Source organism: Microtus oregoni, unplaced genomic scaffold (assembly GCF_018167655.1).
Source record: "Microtus oregoni isolate MIOR12 unplaced genomic scaffold, Mior012 000004F_ref0000308, whole genome shotgun sequence".
In the NCBI taxonomy this organism is placed as follows: Eukaryota; Metazoa; Chordata; class Mammalia; order Rodentia; family Cricetidae; genus Microtus; species Microtus oregoni.
The window spans coordinates 24142302-24159487 of record NW_024543063.1 but is presented as its reverse complement, the minus strand read 5'-3'; the positions used below and the strand labels follow the sequence as shown (position 1 = coordinate 24159487).

The window sequence follows — 17186 nt, the reverse complement described above, 5'->3', positions numbered from 1 at the left end:
TCATCTATTAGGAGGAATATTTAACTCGAACCTATCCTTAAATAACCTGTATAGGGTATGACACCAGCATCGATGAGGCATCTCCCTAGCCCACCGAGGACGTCCTAATGTGGATATGCAACTCTCGCTCTGCCTTGGCGGTTTTGTATTTGCCTCACACGTGCCAGGCAAGCACCTTACTCCTGAGCCATCTCCCAGTCCTGCCTTGATCTTCAGCGCAATAGTTCTATCTTTAGCTGCTTTCCGTCCTCGGGTGATATCATTCATGAGATTTTCACACTGCTGACCCAAAGTCTAGCTTTTCATTCTTTTTATTTGTTTGATATTTTCTTTTTCTTTTTAATGTATTGGTGTTTTGCCTGCATGTATGTCTGTGTGAGGGTGTTGGATCCCCTGGAACTGGAGTTACAGACAGTTGGAGCTCCCATATTGAACCCTGGGAATTGAAGCTAGGTCCTCTGTGAGAACAGACAGTGCTCTTAACTGCTGAGCTGTCTCTCAAATTCCTTTTTGTGTGTTTTTTTTTTTTCAACACTGGGTTTCTTGGTGTATTCCTGCCTGTCCTGGAACTCATTCTGTAGATCAGACTGGCCTTGAACTCAGAGATCTATCTGCCTCTGCCTCCTGAGTGCTGGAGTTAAAGGTGTGCACCACCACTGGCAGGTTTAGATTTCATTCTTAATTTCTGGAGTCCTTGTAACCACCCAGCTGCTTAAAGGGTACACCCACCTGTGTAATCCATGGATCTTATTTGCAACCGTATGAAGCCCTCCTCTTCTCCTTGCTGCAGTCCTGATTTTGGTGCTTCGTTCTAGAAGCCATCACCCAAGTTCATGACCAAAATCTATCAGTCTCACTTCTTTCACGTTCCTTGTCATTCATCTCCATGGTACCCTGGAGCAAAGGGTCCAAACCTCAGAAGACTAATCCCTCAATGGTGCTGAGCCAGTTCATCCTTATGTAGTAGTCCTAAGCCTCTTCCAAAGGTGCCATTGTGAATGAGATTTTTTTTTTCAAGACAGGGTTTTTCTGAGTAGCATTGCCTATCCTGGAACTCACTCTGTAGACTGGCCTCGAACTCACAGGGATCCACCTGCCTCTGCCTCCTGAATGCTGGGATTAAAGGCATGTGCCACCACAGCCTGGCCATGAATGAGATCTTTATTTGTTCCTCCCAAAGCCCATAGCCTGGGTGGTATGCAGGCCCAGCACTAACCCCTTCCTCAGCATCCCCTCGTGCTCCTCGCTGCTCCTTTCCTGCCCCTCATGCAGCATCACCAGAAGTCACAGCCAGTGTCACAATTCAGTTACAGCTGAGACGGAGGCCAGTTGTCCTAAAATTATTCCTATTCCCTTCTTCTGTCTCTGGAAAACATGGAGCAGCTCTACGCTGAGTGTCCAGAGCCTACTGCTACATTCCAAACCAGTTGGTTTTTCTCTCTCTCTCTTTTTTTTTTTTTTTTTTTTTTTTTGATATTTCGAGACAGGGTTTCTCCGTAGCTTTTTGGAGCCTGTCCTGGAACTAGCTCTTGTAGACCAGGCTGGCCTCAAACTCACAGAGATCCACCTGCCTCTGCCTCCCGAGTGCTGGGATTAAAGGCGTGCGCCACCAACGCCCGGCCCCAAACCATTTGTTTTGTGTTGTTTAACAATTACAGCAGGACCAATGGGATGATGGGTCGTCAGTAGGTACAGGGTACTTGCTGCCAAGCCTGATGACCCAAGTTTGACTCCCAGGACACACATGGTAGAAGAAGAGAACCAATTCGTAAGAACTGCCTTCTAACCTCTGCACCTACCCCCACCTACCCACCCACCCAAAACCAATGAATGTAGTAAAAACGATACAGCAAGAGCTGGGGGAAACAGCTCAGTGACAGAGTATTTGCCTTGTGTGTCAAGACTTTGGGCTCAATCCCAAGTACTGGAGAAAGTAAGGTACAGAGAAACAAACAAACAAACAAAAAGAAAAGTAAACTTTAACATATAAGACATTTATTAAGTAACCCACTATTCACTGGGCTCCGCTTCATGCTAAGAGCTATCAGAGGGCCAGATGCCACCTGAACATGGACTGTCAGACTCCTGCATCTTTATTCTACACAGCTTTGGAAGAGGCCAGCGCCCATCCATCATCTCATTTGCTAGGAAGGTAATCTTCTGCCTGCATTCATCTCACTGATATGCCAAGAAATGGATGGTGCCTGCTGCTGATCATGTCAAGTTTCATTTTCTTCAGTGTCTTGTCGTGTATCCAAATGCTCATTTGCTCCCGCTTCCGTGACCCCATGTGGGCTGCTGTCACTCAGAGCCACTTGAATGGTTAGGATTGAAATGCTGGAGCTGAGCCTTAGTTGGGTCCTTATTTTCTAAGCTTTCGCCTCACACTCTTCCCTGAAACGGCCCGTGTTCCGGGGGGCTCCCTGGCAGAGACAGGCCGATCTGAATCTGAGAACTGAGTGCAGAGTCAAGTAAAGATTAGGAAAAGGCATTCTCAGCAGAAGAGTGGCCCTAGCGGAGACAGAGATTCTGTGAATTCAAGGGACAGTATTGATACAGGGGGCAGGGGAGAGCCTGTTCACTTTTAAAATTGATTTATTGTGTGTGCAGCGCTGTGTGCATGCACAGAAGTCAGAAGGGGGTGCTGGATCCCTCGGGGCTGGAATTGGTAGTGGGTTGCAGGATGACAGACTTGTTAAGTAGCTGGTGGGATAAAAACACTTGCCCTTATAACCGTGGCAGCAGGAGCTTTTAACTGCTGAGTCATTTCTCCAACCCTTGAACACACAATTTTGAACCCTTGAACATACATTTTGGAAAGACTTTATTATTATTTTTTAATTATGTGTGTCTGTGTATGCCACATGGGTAGAGATGCTTTTGGAGGCCAGAAGGGTAAGATCCCCATGGACTGGGATTTTTTTTTTAAAAAAATATTTTTATTTTATGTGCATTGGTGTTTGTTTTGCCATAGGTGTCGGGACCCCTGGAACTGGAGTTACAGACAGTTGTGAGTTGCCATACGAGTGCTGGGAACTGAACCCAGGTCCGCTGGAAGGGCAGCCAGGGGCTGCTCTTAACTACTGAACCATCTCTCTAGTTCCAGTCTAGGACTGGATTTTCCAGGCAGTTGTAAGTCAATGCAAGTGCAAAGAACTGATTTGGGCCTTCTGAAAGGGTAGTAAGGCTCTTAACCACTGAGCCAAAAACGAAGAGTTTAAAAAAAAAAAAAGAGGGTAAAGAGAAGCAAAGAGACACTCAGAAAGACATATTTTAAACTTAAAAACTGGGGCTGGAGAGATGGCTCAGTGGTTAAGAGCATTGCCTGCTCTTCCAAAGGCCCTGAGTTCAATTCCCGGCAACCACATGGTGGCTCACAACCATCTGTAATGAGGTCTGGTGCCCTCTTCTGGCCTGCAGGCATACCCACAGACAGAATATTGTATCCATAATAAATAAATATTAAAAAAAAAAAACTTAAAAACTAACCAGGCATTGGTGGTGCACACCTTTAATCCCAACACTCCAGAGGTAGAGACAGGTAGATCTCTGTCAGTGTAAAGACAGCCTGGCCTAAGTAGAGATTTCCAGGCCACCCAAGAGTACATAGTGAGACTCTCTCTCAAAATCATTTTTTTTCTTTTTTTTGGCCAAAATCATTTTTTTAATTGAAAAAATTTATGTGCGTGTCTATGTGTGAGTATCTACATGTGACTGCAGGTATGTGTGGGTATCTACATGTGACTGCAGGTATGTGTGGGTATCTACATGTAACTGGAGGTATTGTGGGTATCTACCCGTAGTGACTGCAAGGGTGTGTGGGTATCTACACGTGACTGCAGGTATGTGTGGGTATCTACACGTGACTGCAGGGGTGTGTGGGTATCTACACGTGACTGCAGGTATGTGTGGTATCTACACGTGACTGCAGGTATGTGTGGGTATCTACACGTGACTGCAGGTATGTGTGGGTATCTACACGTGACTGCAGGTATGTGTGGGTATCTACACGTGACTGTAGGTATGTGTGGTATCCACACGTCACTGCAGGTATGTGTGGGTATCTATGTGTGACTGCAGGGGTGTGTGGGTATCAACATGTGACTGCAGGTATGTAAGGAGGCCGGAGGCTTCCAATACCCCTGGAGCTGGGTTAAATGCAATTGCTAGTCACCTAATATGGGTAAAGGAGTAGCAAGTGTTCTTAGACTCTGAGCCAGCTTTCCAGCCCTCAGAAAGAAAGATACACTCAAAAACATGGGTGTAGGTTTCTCTAAGAATCACCCTTTTTTTTGTTTGTTTGTTTGCTGGTTTTGCTTTTGTTTTGAACACAGGGTTTCTCTGGGTGACAGTCATGGTTGTCCTGGAATTCACTCTATAGACCAGGCTGTCCTTAACTCACAAAGATCCACCTACCTCTGCCTCCCAGCCACTACCACCCAGCCACTCACCTATTTATCATAATATTATATAATATATAATATTATAATATTATTATTACTACTACTATTATTATTAGTTTTCTTTTTTTGAGACAGGGTTTCTCTGTGTAGCCCTGGTTGTCCTGGAACTTGCTCTGTAGACCAGGCTGACCTCAAATTCACAAAGATCCACCTTGTCTCTGCCTTCTGAGCGCTGGGATTAAAGGTTTGAGCCAACACCACCTGACTTTTTTTAAATTATTATCTGTGCACGGTGTCTATGGAAGCCAGAGTCATTTTATCCCTTTTAAGCAGAGTTACAGGGAGCTGTAAGCTGTCTCACGTGGTGCTGGGGACTAAACTCAGGTCCTTTGGAAGAACAGTTTAGGCTCTTAATCATCTGAGCTATCTCTTCAGTGCCCCTCCCCTTTCTAAGTGTATGAGTGCTTTTCCTGTATATATGTGTGTGTGCCGTGTATATGCCTGGTATCCACTGAGACCAACTGGTGTTTGGCTTAAAAAAACAGAAAAAGAAAAACAAAAACCTTTCTGTTGTTGTTGTTGTTGTTGTTGGGGGGGTCTTAACTTGCTATGTGGCACAAGCTGGCTTCCAACTCACTGTGCAGACTAATCTGCCTTCAGATCTTGCCATCTTCCTGGCTCAGCCTCCTGAATGTTGATCAGACCTTTTTATTTATTTATTTATTTTGGTTTTTCGAGACAGGGTTTCTCTGAGTTCTGAAGACCAGGCTGGTCTCGAACTCAGAGATCCACCTGCCTCTTTTTAACTGTTTTTAAAAAATGTTTTTACATTAATTACTTTATGTGTGTATGTCATGCAGACGTTTAGGTTAGAAAACAACTTATAGGAGCTGATTCTCTCCTTCCACCATGCAGGTCCTGGGGAATCTAAGTCGGGCTGGCAGGCATGGTGGCAAGTACCTTTACTTTCTGAGCCATTTTGCTGGCCCAAGAACTTATTTGTTGAGAATCCGTAAGGCATATGGGAAGACTAACCAGGTCTACCTGCATCCTGCAGGTCCCAGAGCTTTAATTATCCGCCTCCACTCTTTTACCCTCCTAGGGCTACACCGCAAGAATTTTGCTTCTGTTACTTCCTGATTATCTTCCCAGTCTCCGTGAGTCTGTCTTTCTAAAATAGAAACAATCACACATTTGATCTTAACTAAAAAGGCCATAAAGAGTGATGTTGAACTAAAATTCATAAAATATCTTAAGATATTCAGAAGGAAATCTAAACACACTAAATTTTGGACAAATTCAGGGGCAAACGGGCCTTACATTATCACTTACAGTGCATTGGAGACAGCACAGAGGCCTGGGTGCATTCACTTAGTATCTTTGGCCTAAAGAGACAAACTCAACCCCACAGGGTTAGAGACCTAAGTGCTATGGCTGACCGCAGGCAATACAGGACCCAGAGGTACCAATGACAGCATCTGATCGTCAGTCCTCCTAGTTTGCTTTTCTCTGTTGCAGGCCTCTTTCTCTCTGACTGCAGAAGTATATATTCCTTGAGCACCAGAGAACTAAGCATTGAGGTGCACCACAGGCAATGAAATTGAGGGGGCTGGGAAGGCAGCAAGATTCTTGCCTAGCAAAGGTGAAGTCTTTAGGGATGCGTGGGGGGTTGAAGGTGGTGTTTAACCCCCATCACCACACACAAACAGCAATTAAGGTTGAAAGGTTGACTATATTGGTTCAGTCTGAATTAACTAACACTGCAGTTTGGAGGAGGCCTTGGGTCATGTGCCCATCCTTGAGATTTCTACCACAATGATAGGACTGAGCTATCCCTAGGCTAGTTCTAGGTAGTCTATATTTATGAGCTCATTTCTTTCTCTTAGGAAGCAATGACTATTATTTTTTTATCTTTCATTTTTTCCCCATGGGGCTGAGGATTAGGCCTAGGACCTTAATTAAGTATTCTAGGCAAGGGCTTTACTACTATTGTCTGTTGTGCTATTTTCCACCCTTAGTCTACTTTGTCTTCCTAAATGTGTGTGTGTGCAGGCATGTTTGGAGGCCAGAGGTGTCTGTTTCAATCCTTTATTTTTTTGGAAACAGGGTCTCATAATGTAACACTGTCTGGCCTGGAATTCTCTCTGTAGATCAGGCTGGCCTGGAACTCACAAAGATTTTGCCTACTTCTGTCTCCTCAGTGCTGGGATTAAAGGCATGTACTATTGGCCCCACCTAATTTTTCTGAGACAAGGTCTCTCATTCAGTCTATAGTTTGTTGATTCAGTTAGTCTCTCTATTTTTTTAAATAATTTATTATGTATATGGTGTTCTGCCTGCATGTATCTCTGCAGGCCAGAAGAGGGCACCAAGTCTCATTACAGATGGTTATGAGTCACCATGTGGTTGCTGGGAATTGAACTAAGGACCTTTGAAAGAACAAGCAAAACTCTTAACCACTGAGCCATTTCTCCAGCCCCTGTCTGTCTATTTTTCATCCTACTTCTGGAGCTATGGATGTGGGCCTCTGAGCCTTACTTTTAGGTGGGTGCTGGGGACCCAAACTCAGGCTTGTACAGCAAGCACTTTACTCATTAACCATTATCTTAGCCCTAGTTTATGCTTTAGATACAGAAATTGAGGCAGAAGGTAGAGACTTGTTCACTAATGAACAACTCGAAAATATATGTTTAACCACAGTACTGTCAGTGGGTGGTATTGGTCATAGTTGATTCTCAACCCTTCATACCACACCACTGTCTTCTTGCTCAACTGCCCCCCCCATATTGGTCACTGCTTTTTATCTGAAATAGAATAAAAAACCATTTCACCCTAAGTTCTTCATTTATCTTTTGCTCAGAAACCTCAGACATCCAATTTTGAGAGGGTGATCCATGATCACAGTCGCAGCATTAAGGAGGCAGAGGTAGGAGCATCAGAAGTTAAAGGGCAACCTTGACCACATAACAAGTAATTTTAAGGTTAGTGTGGGTTATGTTAAAACCTTGTCTCAAAAAATAAAAAACTTAGTTGTCTGAATCTATTTGAAACTGGAGCTAACACATTCCTAAAGCCTTCAAGATTTTCTTTTTCAGAGACAGGGTTTCTCTGTGTAGCCTTGGCTGTCCTGGAACTTGCTCTGTAGACGAGGCTGGCCTCGAACTCAGAGATCTGCCTACCTCTGCCTCCCGAGCACTAGGTTTAAAGGCATGCGCCAACACTGTCCAGCAGCTTTCACGATTTTTTTTCTGAACAACCCTAACAAAATTCCCCATTTTTCTTGTCTGTGGTGTTAGAGATCAAATCCAGGAAGTAGTGCATGCTAGGTAAGCACTCTTATCACTGAGCTGTATGCCCAACCCACCACAATCTCCATCATTTCTTTAAAATATGTATTTATTTATGTGCATGTGGTGTGTGGGGGCACATTTCATTGTGTGTGTGTATAGGTCAGAGGGCAGTTCTCTGTCTTTCAGGTCAGATCAAACTCAGGTCATCAGCTTGGGAACAAGAACTTTTACCAATTGAGATATGTGGGAGACCCTCATTCTTCATTATTTCATACATTAGAAAAAAACTGCTGCTTTTGCTAGTCTCAACTACCAGAAATTTGTTTATTTTAAAATTTTATTTCATTGTTTTATGTGTATGGGTGATTTGCCTGGAAGTATGTGCCTGGCACCCAAGAAGGCCAAGGAGCATATGGGGTCCCCTGGAGTTAAAGATGGTTGTGAGCTGCCATGTGGGTGCTGGATTCAAACCTGGGTCTTTAGATTAGAACAGTCAGTGCTCTTAAACACTGAACCATCTCTCCAGCAATTTTTTTAAAATATGAAAGTAGTGATCCCATAGGCTCACGTTTGAATAGGCTTTGTTTGCTTTAAGCTACCCACCTGATCTCATGTTTACAAGGATGACACTATTCTATTGAGTCAGACCACTGCAGTAATCTATAAAATAGCTGTCAATGGAACTGCACGACAAACACATGTATGTTATTAATTGAAATTGGGCCTCACTATGTAGACCAGGCTGGCCTTTACCTTGTGGAGCTCTCCCTGCCTCTGCCTCCCAAATGCTGAGATTAAAGGTATGTGCCACCATGCCTGGCTAATGCAAGTATTTCAACGTGGCAGGTAAACTTGGTGAGCCATCTACAAATATTCCTTCTGCGTGCTTGCTTTTAGACTCTATGTCACTTCCATTCTCAAACACTGCTGGTTTTTAAGTTGGAGAATCCAAGACACAATCTCCAAAGAATGTTATAAGTGCAGGGAGTGGGAATGGGTGGTGGTGGTGCTCTCATTCAGGGGCTCGATCCTGCCCTTGAAGGCGTAAGTCACAAACAATGCCACACCAGTTTGAAATTATGATTAATAGGGTGGTATTTATTTAAAGGGGAAAAAACTTACAGATCACCGTCCCAGACAACAGCCCTGTGCGCAACCAGGAAGGGAGTCTAGTTGCCAGCGGAGCAGGAAGTGAAGAGAGAGAGGAGAGGGAAGTGGCCGCTTTTTTAAATGGAGAGAGACCACGCCCCATTGGGCTGGTATCTCAGCAGCTATAGGCTGGAGGAGTGGGAGGACCTCCCGCAACACCTCCCCCTTTTGTTTAAATAAGAGAGTTCTAAACCTACTATGAAATTATATACAATAAGTACAAATATCCTATTCTAACTAGCTTAGGTCTTGTATAATAAATAACTTGGCCAAGTCATGAGAGAAAGAAATTACATTTATACAGTCTTCAACCCCATCAAAGATCTGAGAAGGGAAATAATGTTACCTGGGTAATTAGGAAGTTCAGTAAAACAACTTCCAAAACATGCAACAAATCACAGAGACACCTAGCTACCTGGGCAATCACCCAAAGTCACGTTAGCAGCATTGAAGCAACCAACTTTGGCTAAGGCCTAACATAACTGACATACCATTTTCAAAGGCAAGCAACTTTTCAAAACTATCTTACCCTGTCTTGGCAGGATATGACAGTCCTGTTTTATCCATTGGTGCATGCTCTGTATCTCTGTCAGTGGTTGAGGTATGGGCATTTCTTTGCCCAAAGGCCAGTTCTGCCAAAAAGAAAGGCTCCAGGTGGAGTGTCTTTGGTGCTCAACATTCTCTCGGGAATAGAGTGGTGTTGCCAGGAGCAATTGTGTCTCACTATCATGAAACTCTGAGTTAGATTAAAGGCCATTTTCTACAGCTCTTTGAAGAAGTTGAAGATTATCTATCTATACTGAGTATAATCTCTATATATCTAAAGAACCTGATTAGTCTAATTATAAATGACAAACTTAGATGACTATTAATCTATATAATTCTCAATATCTATCTAACTTAAAGACTAAGAAAATAAACGACTGTGAAACAAATGAGGACAATGACCTCCAAATATAAACAATGTACAAATATACATTGCAGTAGGTAAATATATATCAATACACAAACATTATATAAGTATCTTAATCAGAGGTAGAAATGTACACTGCAATATGGTAAATATATACTATATATATCAATACAATATATGTCAATACATAAAAAATGTTTTAAATAGAGGTAGAAACATGCATGCATACAATAGTCAATATAATTTAACTTCGTATCAATATACAAGAATCTATACCAATATATTTGTCTGAAAACAGTAACTCACAATTACAAATCTATTATCCCATCATCCCTCTTTTTTTTTTCAAAATGATCCCTGAGCTTATAAAATTCCTCCCCCAACCCTCAATCGTATACTAATTATAATCAACCCATAAATGATGTCCCTAAACCAAAGGGCAAACTTTACTGGGAGAGGGGACGTCGTCCTCAGGAGAGACACCATGCTCCCGAGAGGAGAGCTGTAGAGTCTTAGCTCACTTCCTCTTCCTCCCAGCATTCTGTTCTGTTTACTCCACCCACCTATGTTCTAAGCTATGAGGCCAAGCAGTTTGTTTATTACTTAACCAATGAAATCAACAGATTGATATATGACACTCCCACATCATGCCCTGAATGGGCTGCTGATGCAATACGGTGTTGCTGCTCTCAAGGTTTTAATGAATGGATCTTGGGCCCTGTCTTTCAGCGGATCATACATGTAGGTTTAAATATAGTCAGGTCATGGGGCTTACTGCAAAGCATGAAAAGGGCTGAAGTCTCAGAACATCTATTGTAGTGGTATTTCAAATGTATTTTAATAAATAAAGACTGCCTGAAGATCTGAGAGTAGAACAGTCCCACTGGTCAGCCTTATACCAGATTATGGTAATACACACCTTTAACCCCAGTAGCTACAATCACACACACCTTTAACCCCAGTAGCTACAATCACACACACCTTTAGTCCCAGTAGCTACAATCACACACACCTTTAACCCCAGTAGCTACAATCACACACACCTTTAATCCAACTGGTGCACACTTTTAATCCTAGCCCTAGAGAGGAACATAAGACAGGGGGTGGGGGTGGGGAGATAGCTCTCAATCTCCTTCTGAGATTCCTGGAGGAAGGGTCACCATTTTCGGACCGAGCTCGAGATAAGAGCCAGTGACCGGCTGTTTTGTTTTGTGGATCTTTAGGTTGAACCCCAATTTCTGACCTGAGCTTTTACTAATAGTGCTTCAATCTCTCTTGGGGTTCGAGATTCCAAAAGACTAGTCCATGCCTACTGGCACTTGCTCCCTTTGCCTAATGAATGTTTGTTTCCAGATGTGAACTCAGTTGTTCTTGCTGCCATGCTGGCCACCCTCTGGAACTGTTAAGTCAATTACAAGTCACCTTGGTCATGGCTTACCACAGCAACAGAAAAGTATTTACTACAGAAGGGTCCAAGGCTGTTTATTTATTTTATTTTTATTTTGGAGGAATAGGAATCTAGTGGGCCTTAGTACATACCCACAGTGACTTGACTTTTTTTTTATCCTTGCATGCCCTTATTTATATCCAAAAAAGCTGAACTTCAAACGACCTTTACCCACCCAGGCACCTATTCTTGTTTTATATTTTTATTTTTTAGAACAGTTAAGGCTGATAAGGAGATCAGAAGACAATCTGATTCTCTTTTGCTTCCTTGTTTTTAGGCAGGATCTCTCTTTGATTGCTGTCAATGTGAGCGTTGGTCAGGGTGACGTGCCTGCCTCTGCCTTCCCTCTCCCTGTAGGTGTGCTTGCATTACAGATGTGGGCCACTGCATGTGGCTCTTTACTTGGCTTCATGGGATTATCAGGTTAGGGGGATTAGTGCTTTTGCCCTCACAGCCACCTCTCCAACCTGAGCTGACTCAGGCACTCCTAGTTTTGTAGATGAGCTGGGTTTCCCTGGTTCTAACTATGGCTGAACAAATGAGGGTAGCCAATTGCTTTGCCTTTTATTATTATTTTTTTGGAGACAGAGCCTTACTCTATAACTTAGACTAGGTTCAGATGCAAAGCAGTTCTCCCATCTCCAACTCCCAGTGCTAAGATCTAATGTAACACCATGTGTCACCATGCCTGGTTTCAGGTTGGCCGTTTGACCTAAACTTTTTTAAAGTCAGGAAGTTTTGTGGTGGTGGAAAACCCTCTCAACCTAGTTGTTTGTTTGTTGTTTGGATTTTTTTTTTTTTTTGAGACAGGGTTTCTCTGTAGCTTTGGAGCCTGTCCCGGAACTAGCTCTGTAGACCAGGCTGGTCTTGAACTAACAGAGATCCACCTGCCTCTGCCTCCCGAGTGCTGGGATTAAAGGCGTGTGCCACCACCGCCCGGCTCAGCCTAGTTGAGAAAACAACAAAAATCCCAAAACAAACAACAACAACAACAAAATTCTTATTGGCTTGCTTATAGTCTGGCTGGTTCGAGAGGCTCAAAGGATGTTTCAGACCTCACCTTTTCACTTGCTGGCTGGCTCCTTTTCCCTATACAATGGTTGCATTTGCAGGTGAGTTGATCCTCATAGTGACAGGAAAATCACTAGCAGGTCTTGGCTCACATCTCTCCTGGTGATGGGCTTTGTGAGCTTATACAACCTCTACTTACAGCTCCCTATATCTGCTTCATGTTTGTGGTTGAGGACATGAGATCTCAGCTCTCTGTTCCTACTGTCACATCTGCCTGCTGCGATGCTATCCTGCCGTGACGGATTCTTAGGTCTCTGGAACCAGAAGTTGTTGCGGAATGTTATTCTCAGGTGTGTTTGCTTATGCTGCGGAATATTTGTTTAATGACGCAAAGATGTGTTGCATTCTTTTATGTTGCATTTGTTTAACTCTGTGAAGTTGTGTTACTTTGCCTGTCTAAAACACCTGATTGAAGCCGGGCGGTGGTGGCGCACGCCTTTAATCCCAGCACTCAGGAGGCAGAGGCAGGCGGATCTCTGTGAGTTCGAGACCAGCCTGGACTACAGAGCTAGTTCCAGGACAGGCTCCAAAACCACAGAGAAACCCTGTCTCGAAAAACCAAAAAAAAAAAAAAACAAAAAAACAAAAAACACCTGATTGAGGGGGCTGGAGAGATGGCAATGGCTCAGTGGTTAAGAGCATTGTCTGCTCTTCCAAAGGTCCTGAGTTCAATTCCCAGCAACCACATGGTGGCTCACAACCATCTGTAATGAGGTCTGGTGCCCTCTTCTGGCCTGCAAGAAAGAATATTGTATACATAATAAATAATAAAAAAATATTAAAAAAAATAAACAAGCAGCTGATAAGGAGCTGAATGGTCAAAGGCTAAGCTGGAGAGGGATGGGTGGGGCTGGCAGAGAATAAATAGAAGTTAAAAAAGAGAGACTGAGGACGGTTGGGGAGGAAGAAGGGCATAGAGGACGGTTGGGGAGGAAGAAGGGCATAGCCACCCAGTCACACACCCAGCCCTGGATTAAGAGTGAAAGATAACAGAAGATAGGAAGAAGCCTAGAGGCAAAAGGTAGGTGGGACAATTTAAGTAAAGAAAAGCTCGCTAAATTGGGTGGTGGTGGCCTTGGCAAGTGCCTTTAATCACAGCACTAGGGAGGTAGAGGGAGGTAGATCTCTGAGAGGCCATCCTGGTCTACCAAAGCTACTTCTAGGACAGGCTCCAAAGCTACAGAGAAAGAAACCCTGTCTTGATCCCCTTGAACACCCCCCCCCAAAAAAAAGAAGGAAAGAAAGAAGGGCTGGAGGGATAGCACAAGGTTAAGATTACTTGCTGTGCCTGTGAAGAACCCAGGTCTGGTTCTCAGCATCCCATGCATGGCTCACAACAGACTGTAACTCCAGAAACCGCCTGCTGGCCTCTTAGGGCACCAGGCACACACATGCAGACCAATACTCAGACCCATAAAATAAATACCTTAGAAAACAGCCGAAACCCAAACAGCCTCTTACAGAGCACCCTGCCCCTCAATGATAGAGACTAAATATGGTTAAAGAAGAAGTGTCATCATTTACAGATGAGATGGACTAGTCATAGAAAATCTGACATCAACTACAAGTAACGATTCGAGTTAGTAGCTGACTTAGCAAGATCACTAGACAGAAGGGAATTTACTGCGGTCACCAGTCAACTTCAGGGAGCTGGGGTTTGGCTCAGTAGTAGAGTGCCTGCGTAACATACGGAATCATTAGTGTCACCCATCCAACGTTAAGTAGAAACAGGACACACGATTTGGAGAAGCAATTATCAGTTATACAAATGATGACAAAAAGAAACATCTAGATGTCTAAGAAAACAAATCTATGATTTCTACACTATCACCCAGTAAGATTTCATACTTAGATATCTTGCAAAGGAAAGTTAGATACAGTATTAACAAAAGATATCAGTTCATGAAAATTTATCCGTACACTAAGTGCAACATCAAGGAAAATATCGCTTGCTCTTTGTGTGGAGGCATAAGCTGGCTGTGAAAATAAGCAAGGAAATGAAAATCACTGACATCACTGACAGCAACTGAGCTCCAGTTCTTTCCATGGACAAGGTAATGCTGGCTCCTTTGGTATTTCCTGCTATATTCCAAAGAACATTTCAGGCTCCTGAAGAGCCTCAGGGAAGGAGATTCTAGGGTCACGTGACCGCAGTCCCTGGAGGTTCAGGAAACACAACAGGGTTTTGTTCTGTTTTTATTAGCATGTATTCATTATGCAAAGCACTAGGTTTCACTGTGACCTCTTCACGTATGCATCCTCTTCACCTCTTTTACATGCCAATTGAGTTTTCTTTTCACAGGAAGATTTTAAAGTCTGAGAAGTCCCAGAAAGAAGCAAATATAATTTTGTTTCATGCAGGGTCCCCCAATCTTGATCATGAAACCTGCCTTTGAGAAACACTATTCCTGAGTGACTTTTCCAAGTTACTTCACTCTTGTTCTGTAAAGCAGCCATGGTAGAACTGTTCATTTCACAGATGAAAGAAAATGGAACATTAGGGAGGTGAGGGAGGCCACCCAGCAACCAACATGAAATCTTTGCCAATTTGATTATTCTAAGGAAAAAAAAATCTAGTGCTTTCTCCAGGATCGAACACCACTGTCATAGGAAAGAGTATTTTAGCGAAACACTCAACCTTAGTGATCTTTTAAGTCTAGCGACCTTAGTAGCTGATGAGGCAACTGTGGCCCAGATAAATGAAGAGCCTTGCCCCAGGTCAAGAGCTTGCATGGAAGCGGGAGGACTCAAAGGATCCATGACTCAATGACTCCCAATTAATGTTCTACTGCCCCACATAATTCTGCAGCCGAACTGTGGCAACGTGGGGTGAGAGCAGATTGAGTAGGCGTTCACAGGTGCTGAACATCTCACCTGCAGGAGATATGGGGTGTGTGGGGGGGCATGGTGAGTGTGTGTGTGTGTGTGTGTGTGCAGGTGTTATGGAATTCTGAAGTGAGGATGGGGACCACACTGAACACTTTCAAGAGTTTAATCCATTTAGTTGGGCCATGTCATCCCTCTTCCACCCCGAAGTGCCCTATGCCACTTAAAAGGAATTTAAAATTTCTGATTAAAAGCCATTTCACAACTCTAATTAGGTACATCCTGGAGTGTCACAGGGTTGGGAGACATTTTTCTAAAGTGTGTCAGACATGAGGAACAGAAGAATTATGCAGTGTATTATTATAAACACCTGACCCAACCAGTGGGGTAGGGAAGGGTGCGTTTATTGCGGTTGTGGCTGTCAGGAAGAGCAGGAAGATGTGAATGACTTCAGTAGGTAAAATGGAAACACCCCAGGAGGGATAGACAAAGCTGGGCTCAATGTTCTCAGCTACAGGGAAGAAGGGGAAAAGGGCTAAGGAGGTCACACAAAAAGCAGAAGATAGGCTGGGTAAGTCACAGACAAGGAGCAGAGCGAATACAGTTGAGCCTGACTTTTGGACTGGAGTTTGCAGGTGGAAACATTTGGGCTGTGGCTGACAGGCAGTGGGTAAACTGGACACTGGAGCTGGGACAGATGCAGACTTCCCAGGGGGACATGGGAAAAAACAGGCAGGAGCGAAGAGTGGAGTGGCTCTGTGCGCTCCTCCACCTGTATGCATGGCTCCTGGAGACTGTGTGTGTGAGGTTCGGGTCCAGAAACACAGGCTTCTCAGATTCCTGGGTCCTCTTGGAAAAACACCCACTAGCAAGTCAACTGTGTCCATCTACCTCCGAAATAGGCAATCTATTGCTTATTGAATGACTTCAATTTACCAGAGAAATCCCTTTATTTGGGGCCAAATCAACCTAGTCAGTGTAATACTTTGTCGTGTTTTTTTTCCTCAGTGAAGCAGACTACCACTAAGCCATAACCCCAGCTCCTACTTTATTTTCCCATGTCTTATATTCAACAAAGCAGAAAGAATAACTCTAGTTTTTTTCTATTCTTTTTAGGCATGGGCGCTAAAACAGTGCCTCATGTACCCTAGCCTGCCCTAAAAATGCTGCCAAGATGACCCTGAACTTCTGATCCTCCTGCCTCCATCTCCTCAGGTGTGTGCCCCTAAGCCCGGTTTGTGCGGTTAGGGACCACACCTAGAGCTCTGTGCAAGCTAGTGTAAGCACACTATCAAGGGAACTATATTCCTACATCTTCAGGTTTTTGAAGTTCTGAGTAGAATTCCATAATAGATAAGCAAGACCACATTATTGCCCAATTTTTCCTTTTATCTGTGGGACTGACCATTATATGTTGGCACACCTGAGATCATCTCTTATATTAGCTGCAAGAAGTGGAATCAACCACCTCTTAGTACATGATTATTGTTTCTAAAACTTTCTACAGTAAACCTAAATTGCAGGCTTTGGCTACCATTTGAGGAGAAAGAATATAGCAAATTTTTAAATGATTTATTTATTTTTATGTATTATATGCATTGGTGTTTTGCCCGGTGTATGTCCATGCGAGGGTTTTGGATCACTTGGAGGTGGAGTTACAGGCAGTTGTGAGCTGCCATGTGGGTGCTGAATCTTGAACCCAGATCCTCTTGAAGAATATAGCCAGGGCTCTTAACCACTGAGCTATTTCTCCAGCTCTTAGAAGATAGAACTTTTAATTTTTTTAAAAATGTGCTCAATAGTTAGGAGTGCTTGCTGTTGCTGTTCTTTTTTTTTAATATTTATTTATTTATTATGTATACAATATTCTGTCTGCATGTATGTCTGCAGGCCAGAGGAGGGAACCAGACCTCATTACAGATGGTTGTGAGCCACCATGTGGTTGCCAGGAATTGAACTCAGGACCTTTGGAAGAGCAGGCAATGCTCTTAACCACTGAGCCATCTCTCCAGCCCCTGTTGCTGTTCTTCTAGAGGACCAGAGTTTGGTTCCCAGCACCCATGTCAGGCGACTCCTAACTACCTGTA

General features: G+C 43.5%; 1 protein-coding gene across 1 annotated transcript in view; it reads right to left on the bottom strand.

The window, feature by feature from the left end:
• Fbxo36 (F-box protein 36) overlaps positions 1–17186 on the bottom strand; it is a 70834-nt gene that overhangs the window by 47056 nt on the left and 6592 nt on the right. The gene's annotated exons all lie outside the window — the stretch shown is intronic.